Raw genomic sequence first — 16,262 nt, forward strand, 5'->3', positions numbered from 1 at the left:
GAATTCTCTTCCTCGGCTAAGCGTATGTATTTATACCAAAATTAATGTCCGTTACAACAATTAAAATATTCATTTCCGAGGCAGTGCTGCCCTTTCGTTTGGCAGGCAGTGAGGTGGTACTGACCTCCGGAAGAGTGAAGAGCCAAGGCGGTGGCAGTCGTGAAATAATTATTTTTACATTCTCCTCTTAATTATTTCACAAAAAAAAAAACAAAAATTTGCTATTACATCAAAATGTCGTTACATCATGCATACCCCTATGTTTTCCTTGTGAGTTTCAAAGAGTTCTTTTCCCAAGGGTTTTGTAAATATGTCTGCAAACTGGTCTTCTGATCTGTAGAACTCCATACATATTTCATTATTGCTTACTAATTCTCGAATGAAATGATACCTCGTATCAATATGTTTACTCTTCTTATGGAAAACATGATTTCTTGATAATGCAATAGCATATTTGTTGTCACAGAAAATATGAGTGGGTTCTTTCTATTCATGCAACAACTCTTTCAAAATTCTTCTCATCCAAACAGTTTGGCATGCTGCTGTTGTGGTTGCAACATACTCTGCTTCAATTGATGATAGAGCCACAATGGATTGCTTCACTGATGCCCATGAAACTACACCTGAACCAAAACTAAACACATACCCAGATGTGCTCCTCCTGTCATCAATATTACATGAAAAATCATTATATGTATATCCAGTTAGTTTAAAATCTAAATCAGATGGATATAGGATACTATAATTTCTTGTTCCAGCAACATATCTTAAAATCCTTTTTCCAGTTAGCCAATGCGTACTCTTCGAAGACTCCATGAATCTGGAAATTAAACTTACACCAAACATTATATCGAGCCTTGTTGCAGTCAAATACGTAAGACTTCCAACCAATTGTTTAAACAAGGTTGGATCAATATCTGAACCATGATCATCCTCACTGAGTCTTGCACCAATTGCAGTTGGGGTTACAACTGGCTTACAATTTTCCATCCTGAACCTTTTCAATATATCCTTTGCATACTTAGATTGACAAATGAAAATACCATCTTCAGATTGAGTTACTTCAATACCAAGAAAATATTTCATTAGGCCTAAATCAGTCATATCAAATTCTCTTTTCATGTTCGTCTTAAAATCATTTATTGAGAGATCTCCAGTGAAAATCAAATCATCAACATATAAGCACACAATCAAAATTTTACCATTCTTGTTTACTTTTGTATACAAAGTTGGCTCACTTGGACTCCTGATGAATCCATTAGTGTTCATATATTCATCAATTCTACTATACCATACTCGGGGTGCTTGTTTCAATCCATATAATGCTTTCTTTAATTTGTAAACTTTATCTTCTTGACCATCAATTTCATATCCACAAGGTTGTTTCAAATAAACCTCTTCTTCTAGAAAACCATTTAAAAACGCAGACTTAACATCCATTTGATATATTTTCCATTTATTTTGTGCAGTTATAGTAATACCATTCTCACTGTGTCAAGTCTAGCTACAGGTGCAAAAGTTTCATTATAATCAATACCAGGGTGTTGACTAAACCCCTGAGCTACAAGTCTTGCTTTATGCTTTTCAATTTCACCTTCAGCATTCACTTTAGTTTTGTAAATCCATTTAACACCTATAATATTTTTACCTTCAGGCAAATTTACAAGTCCCCAAGTATTATTTCTTTCTATAACATCAATTTCTTCATCCATGGATTTTATCCAAACTTTTTGTTTCACAACTTCATCAAAATTTACTGGATCATATGCAAGTAATGCAAAATTTGAAACTTGATCTATTTCATCATTTTGCTCATACAATTCCTTTAAACTTCTAGTCTTCTGACCTTTAATTCTATTCTTCAATGTAGCTGTTGTAGGATTAGGATCATTACTTACCTCTGATTTGGTTGTTTGTTGTCCACCATAACCTGATGGTTTGCCATGTTCATCATTTCTCGGTGTTCTTAATTGTAATGGACTAACTCTTGGTGATTGGCTTACAGGCATGCTTGGAGCATATGTATATGGAATTGGTTGTCCACCCTGTGCTTCTTGCTCATCTTCATATCACCTCCATGAGATAATACAGTTGTCTCTGCAACAAATTTATCTATGCTTCCATCCCAAGCTTCTTCTTCCTTGAACTCAACATCTCTATTGATAATATATTTCTTCATGATGGGATTATGAAGTCGATATGCTTTAGACTCGTCACTTTATCCAATAAATATACATTTCTCACTTCTATCATCTAACTTATTTCTCAATTATTTAGGAACATGTGCATAAGCAATGCAACAAAAAATTCTTAAATGAGATATATGAGAACTCTTACCATTCCATGCTTCTTTGGGAACTCTATCTTTCACGCTCTTAGTCAGACTTCTGTTAAGAATATAAACAACACAAGCTACTGCTTCTCCCCAATATTCATTTGGTAGATGCTTCTCCTTCAACATACTTCAAGCCATATTCATAATAGTTCGATTCTTCCTTTCAACTATTCCATTTTGCTGTGGAGTATAACATGTAGTAAATTGCCTCTTGATTCCATGCGATTGACAAAACTCAATGAAATTTGTTAGCATATATTCACCACCTCTATCTGATCTCAAAATTTTAATATGATTTCCACTTTCCTTTTCAACCATAGCTTTAAATCTTTTAAATACAGAAAATTCTTCAGATTTTTGTTTCACAAGATAAAGCCATGTTTTCCGACTGTATTCATCAATAAAAGTCAAAAAGTAAATATTACTAGTGAAAAAAGGTGTTTGCATTGGTCCACATAAATTTGTGTGAACAATCTCCAATGGACCTCTCGCCCTGTACGAAATTCCAGAAACAAATTTATGTCTATGATGTTTTGCAAGTATACAACTTTCACATGAGCTCGTCGGTTGTTGAATACTGGGTAACCCTTTCACCATCTGTTTCTTCTGTAGCAAATCTAGACCATCAAAATATAAATGACCATATCTTAAATGCCATAACCACAACTCATCGAAATTATTAGTTTTGTAAACATTCAAGGATGGAGTCAATTCATTTCTCATTATAAGAAGAAACATCCTATTCTTTGTCATTTCTACTCTTGCTATCAACTGCTTACTTGGATATTTGTTAATGATAGTACACTCATTATTCTTGAAGAACACTTTATACTTTTTCTCTATCAATTGTCTAATGCTCAATAAATTGCATTTCAAGCTAGGTACATAGTAAACATCATCAATTGATATTCTATCACCATATCTAGTATAAACAACAATCATTCCTTTGCCTTTAACACATACCTTAATATCATTACCCAACTTGACTTCAGACTGAATACTGGTGTCTATTGGAAAAAAAATCTTTGTTTCCAGTCATGTGATTGCTACAGCCACTATCTAAAAACCAAATATCATTCGAACATTCTTGAGTCATGTTACAAGTCATAAACACCGACTTCTGACTGTCTTAAAATTCCTCTGAGATGTGTGCAGATTTCTTACCAACATCTGCGTGCCTCTTCAAACACTTAGTAGCAAAATGGCCATATATTTTACAATAATAACATTGAACTTTAGAAATATCATACCTTTGACTTCCTCGATGCCAGGTTCTATTGTAAATCCCCTTTAAATTAGGAGGATGTTGCTAAGATTTCTCTTCATGATCATAATTATCTCGCGGACATCTTTGATCTCTGTTGCCTCGTCCTCTATTACTTGATCTTCCTCTGCCTCTTCTTCTATGAAATTGAAGCTGAGTTTTGAAGGCATTATCCAATGAGCTATCATCATATCTTGACATCCTGGATTCATGTGTAATCAATGAACCAATCAACTCTTCAATTTGCATTTGACTTGTATCCTTGAACTCTTCTATGGTACAACAATCGCTTAAAATTTCTTTGGCAAACTTCGAAGGACTTTCTCGATCAACCTCTTGTTTGAGAGGTCTTCTCCATATTGTCACAATTGATTAACAACACTCATGACTTGATTCATAGAAGAATCCACAGTTTCACTGTCTTTCGTCTTCAGATTCTCAAAATATCTTCTCAAATTCTGCAGTTTGAAATTTTTTACTTTTGCTACACCTTGATAACATGATTCAAGGATGTCCCATGCTTCCTTCGAAGATTCTGCATTTGATACTTTTGAAAGTATCACATCATCTAAGGTTTGTTGAATAAGGCCAAGAGATTTATTGTCTTTCTTTTTGTTTTCTTTCAACAATGTTCGTTCAACATTTGTAAGAGCCATCATTACTGCCTCATTAGCAGGCTCAGGATATCCATCAGTAACAAAGCCCAAAGATCATGAGAATGCAACAATGTTCTCATTCGAATAAACCAGGAATCATAACTTTTCTCAATTAAAATAGGAATTGACTGAGTAGTGTTGGTATTTTAAGCCACTCTAATTTGGTTTACCAAGTACTTTAATTTCTCCGAAAAAAAAACTCTTCTTGACTCAATCCACAATGGTAAAAAAAAACTTTAACTTATTAACCACTTAATGTTAATGTTGACACCTAATCATTAGGATTGTGTGAATATAATGTAAATAAATAAGTAATATGAAGAGTCATTGGGAGATGAAGTGAACAATCTCTCCCTCATGTATATAATGAAGACCTACCTGAAGGAATGAAATAAACGAATCAATTTTGGTTGAGGAGTTACTACCTGGTCTGACATGGTAATAGAGCCAGCTCCCAAAATAGTTGTAACTCCCTTCTGCCTACTGCTCTCTGTCCACTGCCTACTGCTCTCTCTATCCCCTCCACAATCACTGCCTCTGTTTAAACGCTGCATTCTTTGCGTGGTTTCTACCATAATCATTTTCTACCATCTTCTGCGCATAGACCAGTCTGCCCTCTAACGGTTCTTCTCTATGATCTAGCTGGAATTGCTGGAAATTTAGTGGTATTTTTACTATCTTGATATCAGGGCATCTCTTTGCTGCTTGAATGATGCTCTCTGTAAGTTAACACTGGTGAATCTCCCCACTCTCTTCGGTTGTTGTCTTCTGGCGAACCAGTTGTGGCATAGGCATGCCTTGCTAGGAGCTCTACGCCATTATTTGAATGATTCAGCTGAAGTTTCACCATTTAAGGCATTTGTGTCCTAGAGGTTATTGGATATTAGCAGCTTGGATTTGACTGCTTCGCTCAGCACTGTGATTCAACTTTTGATTGATTCTCTCCAGTTTCATAACCTATAACGACAATGGCAATGAAAACCTCCACATTTGCAGTGGCAGCTGCATAAGCTGTCTATGGTATTAGTTGAGTTGTAAGTTAATGTTGTATATGACATTAGTGAGCTGTCTATGGTATGAGCGTTGATTTCCTTTTAAATCTGTGCTGGCATATGCGTTGAGGCCTGAAGTTTGAATGCTGTGTGATTTACGATGCCTGTAATATGATTTACGCTGCCTGTAATATGATATTATGCCGCCTGTAATATGATGTACACTGCCTGTGTGTAATATGATGTGGAATCTTCTTTATGGAGCGGAGTACGCACAAATGTACACAAAATTTCAATTCTTTTTGTTTTGGTAGTAAGCGAAACTCTGAACACAGGTTTTCAAATATTTTGTGTCGTTGAGGAAAAGTGAAAGTCTGAACCGATAAAGACGTTATCGGCGCTATATCACGCGCTACACAGGAACCATAAGAAAAAAAATTGATGAGGAAGAGATTTGAATTTTTTTTTAGAGTACATACCTGATCTGAATATTTCTTTGGGAAATGTTTTATATTTTCATTAAAGACAAAGATAGTACAAAGCCCTATATGGAGAGAATGCCCCTTTGGATTGTAATTTTTTAAAAATTACCACCAGAAGTACAATTTTACTGTATATTGGCAGAAGTATTTTTCTATCAGTAGAAGTATTTTTTATAGTATGCATTCATTCATATCTATTGTGGGAATAGTTCTCACTAGCAAAGAGAACTATCCTGAGTGGTCCTGGATGATAAAACACATGCTCATTTTCAATGAGTTGTGGAAAGGAGTGTGTGTTGGAGACGGAGACGCAGAGCCAGGACAACCTACATCAGACAAAGAGCTCGTCATTTGGGAAAACAAGGACAACAAAGCTTATGCATTAATCGCAGCATCTGTAAGTGAAGATGTGAGTCGCCATATTTCGCCATTTTCAACTGCTTTTGAAGCCTTACAAAAGCTGAAAGAACCCTATGACTCACATTCTGCACTTGAAGTTGTTCAACTCATGATTAAACTCTTCACTCTTGAACTGCGAAATAATGATCCTCTTGCTCTTACATCTGAAGTAAATTCTATAATGCATGATATCAAATCCACTAAGGTTGAATTGGATATTCCTCTTATCTCTTTTCTCAAGGCACTTTATCCTACTTACTCCAATTATCTTGAGTCATTGCAAGAAAATGGTAATCTCAAAGATATCACCTTTGACTCTCTTGTGAAAAAGTTTTTTGAAAGAGCGAAAGCTTTTGGAAAGAAGAAAACCCCTGAATCTTCTGAAGAGGCTGTGTGCCTTGCTCATAAAGAAAAGAAACCTGCTAAAGATTCTTCCAGAGGAAGAGGTGGTCGAAGAGGAAGAGGAAGATATTTTAGAGGCAGGGGGGGCAGACACTCTCAAGGAGAAAAGGAATATTTTCACTGCATACGCTACAAAATAAATGGATCACATGATATCTTTGCCTGTCCACCGCGCCACTTATTCATGTGGTTGGGTGGCGGGTTGTGGCACCCGGCTGACTCGCTTCTTTTGCTATATGTTCGGTCGGCCCGCCCAACTCGTGGGTGGCTACATCCATCCATCGCACGTTGGTTCAAGTCGGCCAGCGGGTCGAGCCCAGCTCGCCCGCTATAAGTCCGCAACCAACACTTCACCCGCACACCATTTTTACCCGTGTGTCTCGCTCGTTTCTGACTGTAGCTCTCTTGTTTCGCTTCCCTCGTTCATCCGGTGGGTGCGCCTACCCATCGTATAGACCGCAGGGCCTTACATCCTCCCCCACATGAAATCATTGTCGTCCTTGACAATATCTCATCCCAGTAACCATCTGCCACCAAGATAATCATCATATCCTTGGTCCATGATATCAACCAGTCCATACACTGCAACATCCCTGCAACATATGAAAAACGACCGTCTCCACCATGTGTCATCCCATCCTGTGACCTGTTGTCAAGATATTCCAACATAATGCTGACACATCTCTACACACTGTCGACCCCCATGACTCGAACTAGTCGGGTGATCAGTCCAACTGTCACGCTCAAATCATAAGAATGCACATCCTTATGCCTACACCAGTCTTTTCTTAGACTCTGCCACATCCTGGACTCACCAAGAATCTCCCCATGCTCGGGTTCATGGAAACCCCATCCCATCTGCAACATGTCATGATGCTAATGCCAAGCCATTCCTGCATCATCTATCATACCTGCTCAACCTGTTTAAAGGACTCACTGCCATGAGCAGCTAACAATGAGCCCCATCTTCTAAGTCATCTAAGAAGATGTGGAGGGAGTAGAGCCTGAAGGCTCGTCCTCACTAATAAGCTCAATCCACCTGTCTAGATCTTCTATCTCCATCCTCTGTAGATATGAAACCCGATCCTCCTCTTAGACATTCGGTCTCACATAAACATCATCGTCATTGTCATCCTCAACTTCCTCCAGCCTCCTAGACAAATCCAAGATACTATCGAATAGTGTCCTAATAACCTGTGACTGTTTCGTAAGCTTTGCCTCAGCAGTAGACAACCGCTTACACACATCATTCATACGCCTCTCTTCCTCCATCTGCATCATCCCCAACTTACACTCGGGTCTTGTCACACTAATGGTTGGAACACCAATGGGTACATCTTCCTTTCCATCATAAATGTACAACTTCTTCAAATGTGGAACAATCATTGCATCATATTATTTCAAGAATTCTGTTCCCAGCACAGCTTCATAGTCATCAATCTGCACTATAGTGAAGTCGACTTTCCTGGTCCACTCACCTAGTGTTGTTTCCACTCTTTCAGCTACACCAATCACGGAATCGGGAGGAGAATTCACTGTCTTCATTTGAGCTTTCACCGGTACAAACTTCAGCCCAATCCTTCTCGCAACATCGTCACTCATGAAGTTGTGAGTAGCCCCACTATCCACCATAGTGAATACATCCTCACTCCCAACCTTCATCCAAACATACTCCAAGCTATTCCTTTCCGGATCTCTTCGAGAAACTGCTTCCGTAGCAGCTGCAGCTCCAAGTATCTGCATCACCCCCACAGAAGTTCCTTCTTTCTTCGTATTAGACTGTGCCACCGTAGCCACTTTCGGTCTGGAAGGACAATTCTTCACGATATGTGGTTCCACACATATCCAACACTTTGATTATCACACCAGAACTTTGATTATCACACCAAAGTGTAGTCGGATGCTGCTGCTGAAAACCAAACTTTGACAGGATCTGACGAAGCTAGAGGGCTTCCTTACTAGTTTCTATGGCGCCACAATACTCTGCTTCTGCTGAAGAAAAAGAAATGGCACTTTGTTTCTTGCAAGCCCATGTAATAGGTCCAGAACCAAGAGTGAAGACATAACCTGCAGTAGACTTCCGATCATCAGGGTCACCACCCCAATCAGAATCAGTGAAACCAACCAATAGAGGAGATGCTTTTCCAATGTAATGAATCCCAAACTGAATTGTACCTCAAACATAACGAAGTATTATTTTAGCTGCTTTCCAATGGCTTTCATGTGGGTTTTTCATTAACTGAAAAACAAGGCCAACAACAAAGGAACGGTCAGGATTGGTATGGGTCAGATACAAAAGTTTTCCAACAAGTTGACAATATAAGGTTAGCATCAACTTTAGGGGAAGTACAAGTCATTGAAAGTTTGGCTCCAAATTGAAAGGGAGAAGGGGCTGGCTTACAGTCTTCCATGTGAAAGTGGCATAGAAGATTACAGGAATACTTGGACTGGGAAAGGGAAATACCTTCTTTGGATTGCAAGACTTGAAGACCAAGAAAATAATGCAAGTTTCCTAAGTCTGTCATTTCAAACTTCTTTTTAAGGCTAGACTGCACATGGTTTATAAGGTTGGGATCACTACCAGTAAGGATAAGATCATCAACATAAAGAACAAGAATGATAAGAGCCTTACCCACTTTCTTGGTGTGGCCCTGTGTGAGGCCTTGCTGGCTCTGTGTCACCCTCCATGGCTACTGCGCTGCTCTACCGACACAATCTCTACCTTCTCTGTTTCTCTGTACTCAATGCCCCTCAGTTTCTCTCCCGATCACTGGTTCTATCTCTCTTAGCAAACCCCGCTCTAGAGAAAATAATCACTGATCATCTCGTGTGCTCTCCAAGTGGCCCTCAAGTCTCCTCTTATACTTTTCCTATTGACATCTCAATGGTCGAGATTAAGTCCATAATCAATGGCTAAGATTAGATTTGGCTTGATCCATGTCTTTTGGACCACTCTAACACAGATTCAGATTAATACACATTAATATTTTATTTTCCCTAAGTTTAGACTTAGGGACTCCATTAAAAATATTAATTATTTTAATATATCCTAATCTGTTTAGAATCATCCCAAACCCTTTCTGGGTATTGGAGATCTCATGTTCCCTAACCTCTCCACCAAATTTCGTGGCTAGATCACATCTGATGCTACCCAAAATCAACACTCCCTCTTAGCGAGGACTATGCTCTAGTATTACTCTGATCATCCAACATCGGTACCTATGTTGATGCTAGGACTTCCTGCCCAACATCTTCTGCACTGCTGCCTCCTATACTGCTGCCCATGGTTCTGTCACTGCCACTGCTACATCTGTACGGCATCTCCCTCTGCATTCGTGTTGATACTGGTCCTTTCTCCCAGTACTGCACCCACACTGCACCTCCTCTCATCAAGCTGCATCGTGCTGCCCACTGCTGAACTGCAACTTAGTTACTGAGAAGTAAATAACTGATCTCCCATCTGACCTCCTTATTGGGCTAGAAACACCCACTGATGCTAAAGCTCCCTCTGTCGTTGTCAAGTGCTCCCTCTCTCTGACCTCTGCACTGCTGCAACAACTCTCTTGCATCTCTCACCATTGCACACCTCTGTGCCATCTTGCACTGGTGCAACACTCCTGTGCCTCTCGCACTACTATAGCCTGCTAGCCTCACGCTATGTCGTGACTCCTACATTGTAGCTCTCTTTGTCGCTCCATCTGCATCCGTCTCTACCCACCCAATCAACCCTGCTACTCGTCGTTGGGGCTCCCGTAGAAAGGTCTAACCCAAGAGGCTAGGTACCTCAAGGATCCCGCCCCTCATCGCCTGTAGTCCACTTGACTACAGCTCGATGTCTCCCCACTTCCACTCAAGTGGTGTGTGTGCACTCATGACACAATCATCATCTCTTAAAACTTCCTTCTCTACCCGTGTTGGCGCTTCCTTAGTCTCGGAAGACTCTCCCTTACTCTTCTTCCTTGGACACTAGGTTGCATAATGACCCATATCCCCATAGTGGAAGCACTTAACCTTGGAGATAAATTTCTTCTTCCGCTTCTCCTGCTTTCCCTCAGATGCTAGTGCTACATCCTCCTCCTCTTGCTGAACTTTGATCCCTTTGTTGCTGCTACCTGTCTTTGACTATCATCTGATCTCTTCCTGGCGAAGAGTTGCCCACATCTTGTCCCAAGGTAGGAGAGTTTTTCTGCCCAGGATACTCTGGAAAAACACTTCCCAATCTTTTGAGACAACATTCAGGGCTATCCTCACCATAAGCTCCTGATCCGGTGTTGCTCCTATAACAGTCAACTGTTCTCGAATCTCATTCAGTCCTCCGAGGAGGGTGTCAATCGATTGACCCTTCTTCATTTGATATGACCTCATCTGGTTCTCAAAAAGCATTCTTCTTTGCACAGAAGTATGTTGGTATAAGTTCTTGAGAGCCTCCCACATCTCAACTGTCATTTCCTTCTCGGCTATATGTGGTACCACATGATTCTTGACCCCATCAAGGATGATGTACTTGGCCCTCGTCGTCGCCTCTTCGTACTTGTTGTTATATCTATCCCATTTGACTTCTATGGAGTGAATTCAAACACCTAGAGTGGTAATTCGAATTCCTCATTGTATATAGTGATGTAAAGACATGGAAAATAGTTCTGGCTGGTAGTGGAGAGCAAGCTAGTCAACATTTTTTGTAATTTTTATATCATTTCTCCCAAGTGAATAGAAGAAAGAAGATGCAATTTTAACATGATTCTCGTGTCTATATTTATTGGTGTGTGTGTTTCCTTGTGATCTAGTGTATATGTTACCTTCTGGTCTATTTTTAACATATATGTTCATGTTGTAAATGTTGAAGTTTCTAAGTTTACTTAGTTTAGAAACCCTTCATGCACTTTTTCTTATTTATTCCTACCTACTTGTTATTTTTCTTTAACAATTTATTTACAAAGTAAATACTGAAAATAAACACTAGTGCATGCTCAACATATTACAGATCAGCAACTAAAAGAAACAAGAACAAACACACCACATGACACCATTATTTTTAGACCAATGTCCCCGGAAAACCCAATGTGGGAAAATCGGTGCAGATATATGAGGTTTTTCTTATTAAGCAATATCAGAGTACAGTCTGGGTACCGAAACTGGCCTAGCCAATAGAGAATTTCCTTAGCAGCTATACCTCACAGTTTGAGAGAAATCTCCTGGCTGAAACCCCAGAATATCCTTCCAGCAGCTCTTCAGCACAAAACTACTCTTGCAACCCCAACGTCTGCCCAATCTAGACTGTGTCATCCCCTCTCTATCTCACGTTGGCCCTGCGTTAGCCTTTTTAGGCTTGTGTTAGCCCCAAGAGGCCTTGCGTCAGCTCTAGGAGCCTCTGCGTCAACTGTGTTGACCCCTCTGGTGCTCTGCGCATCACTTGGCTTCCTTTGCGTGGCCCTGGATGAGCCCTTGCTAGCTCTGCGTCACCGTCCTTGACTGTTGCACTGCTCTCCTGGCACAATCTCTACCTTCTCTGTTTCTTTGTACTCAATGCCCCTCAGCTGCTCTCCCGATCACTGATTCTATCTCTCTTAGCAAACTCCACTCTAGAGAATAGAATGATTGATCAGCTGGTGTGCTCTCCAAATGACCCTCAAGTCTCCTCTTATACTTTTCCTGTTGACATCTCAACGGCCCAGATTAAGGCCCTAATCAATGGCTAATATTAGATCTGGCTTGATCCATGTCTTTTGGACCATTCTAACTAGATTCATATTAATACACATTAATATTTTATTTTCCCTAAGTTTATACTTAGGGACTCCATTAAAAATATTAATTATTTTAATATCTCTTGATCTGTTTTGAATCTTCTCAAACCCTTTCTGAGTGTTGGAGATCTCATGTGCCCTAACCTCTCCACCAAATTTCGTGGCTAGAGCACATCCGATGCTACCCAAAATCAACAGTAAACATTCTTCATGCTCAGTTTGAAAGGTGATATTTCAGAATTCATCTAGTGGTATGATTTTATTTAGTTGATCATGTGTTTCACTTTTCTTGTATATTGAAATATGAACTCATCAATGTTTTGATGCTCTATTTTTCATATTTTCTCATGTTGCACTCACCTATTTACTAAAACAAAATTCGATTTGATACCAATAAATATGCCTATCTTGCCCCTGTTCAAAATCCATCACATCCCTTCTTCAATTGGATCTAAAACAGTGGTTTGATATGAGGTATATCTACTTTCTCCCACTTACCTTCAAACAACAACATAAATTCACCTTTTTTATCCTTATAGCCAACCTAATATCAAGAGTCTTCAGTCACTAGATTGAATGAAAGAAAACACAATGAGAGAGCCCTCTCTAATGCTAGTAGGGTTGGATCCTAGCCTAAAAGAGGTTTGTGGTTACCTCTGAGTTTTCTCTTCTTAGCCTAGGGAAAATTACAGAGTGCTAAAAATTTTTAAGGCTGGTTCAAGGATTCTAAGTTAGGGTTAAGGGGTTAGTGGCTTAGGGTTTAAGGGATCAAGGTGTTAATTGGTTATCAATTATGAGTGTAGGGATTAAGGGATTATGACTTAAGGGTTAAGGGAATAGGGAATTTAGTGTTTATGGGTTAAGGACTTATGGGTTGTGATAATGGGGACCCTAACCCCCTTATCACAACTATTGGGGGTTACCCTGTCAATTAATCTCGTTGCCTTCCCTCTAGGCCCCTTAGGCCCTATGCCATGTGGTGATAAGTCTTATTCTAATTCTCTAATGCTAAGATTGTAGATCTCAGTAAACCATGATCAAACCTCTCAATTCTACCCATCCATGTTTCCCTTATGCGCCCTTGCCCCGTTCAATACACCAAAATATCCCCCTCCCCAAAAATTCACGAGAATTGAACATTTGGAGGTAGTCATTTAACAACCACCTCTAAATGTTTAATCCTAGTTACTTTTTTTTTTTTATGCGGGGGGGGAGGGGTGGTTGTCCAAAACTACATCCAAAAGTTACAACCCCCCTTAAAAGTTTGAAGAATTGAAAATTTGGAGGCAGTTTTGGATACCCCCCAATAAATTCATGAGAATTGAACTTTTAGAGGTGGTTGTTATATTACCACCTCCAAATGTTCAATTCTGATGAGCTTTTTTGGGGGGGTTCAAAAAAATGCCAAGAAAAATGTATTTTGGGGTGGTCTTTTAAGCCCACCCACGCGGCCCCCACCCCCCCCCCCCCCCCCCACCAAAACCCCCGCCCCTCCTCCCCACAAAAGTCATAAGAAAATACTTTTAGAGGCGGTTGTAAGAAACACCCAACCACAAAAGAAATGCCCAATTTTCATGACTTTTTTGAGGGGGACGGGGAGTTTAAAAACTGCCATGAAAATTATATTTAGGGGAAGTCATTTAAAACCCGCCCAACCTCCTCCCCCCTTCACGAAGTTCAATTTTCATGATTTTCTTGGGGGTTTTCAAAAAACTGGCATGGAAAATATATTTAGGGGAAATAATTTAAAAACCCCCTTCAAAAGTCACGAGAAAATTTCAATTGCAATTCTTGTCAAGTAGAATAATACTTTTCAATTCGACTCAGTAGCATAGGAATTTCATTTGATTTCGCCTTGAAGACTAGTTTTATTTTAGAAGAAATTTTTTTATGGAAAGAACATTTGTGTAGAATTGATAGGAGTTAATCTTGTTTGACTCATATTACAATTTGCTTCAACATATTAGGAATTACATTTTAATTTTAATAAAAAATAGAGCACTTAGCATATATTATGCACATGAACTTCACAAGTACACAAACCTTGGTTGACAATTTAATGACATAATTTAACTATCAATTAAATTACCAAACACTAGGTAGTGGTAAGGCATGCTAGGGAATATCGGGCATGTCAAGAAGTGCCAAAGTGTGCGAAGGAGTTCCAAGGTGTGCTAACATGTGCCAAATAGTTTCAAGTCATGCCAAGACATGCCAGGTGTTAAGGCCTGCCAAGATGTGGAGGCTGTCAAGGTGTGTCAAGGAGTTTCAAAACAACAAAAGGGAGAACCAAGCTAAAATGAAAGGAAATGAACACATAAGAGGGTTAATAATTCAAGACTTTACCTTTTTCAAAAGGGGCATGCTAGGAACACTAACAATAGGTTCCAATACATGCTAAATGCCAATGTGTGCCAAGTTCTAATGTATGTCAATGCCTTCCAAGGTGTTATAGGGCATGCAAGGGACTACAGGGCATGCCAACACATGCTAGGGGAGTGTTATGTTGTGCTTGGGAATCCTAGTCATGGAAATGTGTTCTAGGTACAAAGGTGTTCCAAGACATGCGAGTTGCAAAGGAATGATAGTGTGTGTCAAAGCATGTTAAGGTGTGCTAGGAGTGTTGAGGAGTGCTAAGTCTTTCTCATTAATAGAATTGACTGAGCTTAATTATGTAATATGGTTCCTACACACACTATTGGAACTTCATTTAAAGGGAATTTTCTAGATAGTAAAGCCAACATAGATGAATCGTGTGTTGACTCATAGGAAAATTATATTCTCATTACTCGAGGGAAATGATATGCACTAATTATTTTTTAATAAATTAATTGACTCTAAGAACTATGGCCTTGGACACATAATGAAAAAGACTCAATAACAATGGTCTTAAGTAGTTGTAATTTGACAAAAAATATAGCAACAATCACATAGCTTCATCAAAAACTCATTTGAATGATCAATGATGATGAACATTTTTGACAGTCACCAAAAGTAACCAAAAAGATAATGACGACCAATAAAAGATTGTCACTAGAAAGTGTCACAAAAGAGAGAATTAGGGATGGGCATTTAACAACCCTCACCAAAAGTGTCATTGAAAATGGCTTTGGTGACAAACCTTAAAGGACCGTCACTATATGCTCTCTCAAAAATGTTTTTTTAAGGGCTATCACCATATGCAACAATGGTGATGAACCTTAAAGGTCTGTCATAGGCATGACCCTCACCAATTACCTTTTTTGTTGTAGTGCAAATTCCCGGGGCCGTAACGTGGTCATATTATCTTTGTTTGGCACATACGATACCTTGTTGGAAATGTCTCTCTGAGTACTATATGGTTTGTGGTAGGGCCCTCAAAAAATCCTCAAAAAAATGGACCTAAAAACACATCGTTCAGGGGGTCAAAACTGCTCCACAAGTTGAGAACCTCAAAAACTGTTAAAAATAGTAAATGCTGAAATAAACAAGGAAACATACGAAACTGACTGGAGGTCTATGTGGAATAGGTGGGTGGCCACCAATATCCACATGGCTAAATCCTCCCCCCTTAGGAAGCAATGGCCCCCATTGCATGCAAAGCTTCCATTAGGTGACGAAATTTCTATTGAACCTGGTCCCTGGTGAACCACTTGCCCTGGTGAAGGAGTTGGACTGCTTTGAAAACTCAATATAGTTGGATCCTCTATTGGCGAGTGTTCTTGATCTACGTGTCCATGAGTTGATCTGTTGTGGCTCGTTTCATGCAGTCTTGGTTGAGCTCTATTGTTGTGAGTTCTACAATGTCAGATGTGTCCAACAATGGTGGAAAGTATGGTCGAAGGTGGTCTACATTGAACACTGGGTGCAGACCAAGGAACAGTGGAATTTTGAGCTCAAAGGCATTGTCACTGATAGCCTTGGTGATGGTGTATGGCCCATATCAGAGTGGGTGAAGCTTACGGTGGGGTCCAATGAGGCACTCCTTCTGCAAATGTAGCCAAACTTT

General features: G+C 39.5%; 1 pseudogene; it reads right to left on the reverse strand.

Moving 5' to 3' along the window:
- Window positions 1–486: 486 nt before the first annotated feature.
- LOC149216347 (secreted RxLR effector protein 161 pseudogene) lies at window positions 487–990 on the reverse strand (annotated as a pseudogene).
- Between the last annotated feature and the right edge of the window lie 15,272 nt (window positions 991–16,262).

The sequence above is a fragment of the Pinus tabuliformis genome, chromosome 1_1 (genome assembly GCF_031772625.1).
Source record: "Pinus tabuliformis cultivar Carrire ecotype Pingquan chromosome 1_1, CPIR1, whole genome shotgun sequence".
NCBI classification, from domain to species: Eukaryota; Viridiplantae; Streptophyta; class Pinopsida; order Pinales; family Pinaceae; genus Pinus; species Pinus tabuliformis.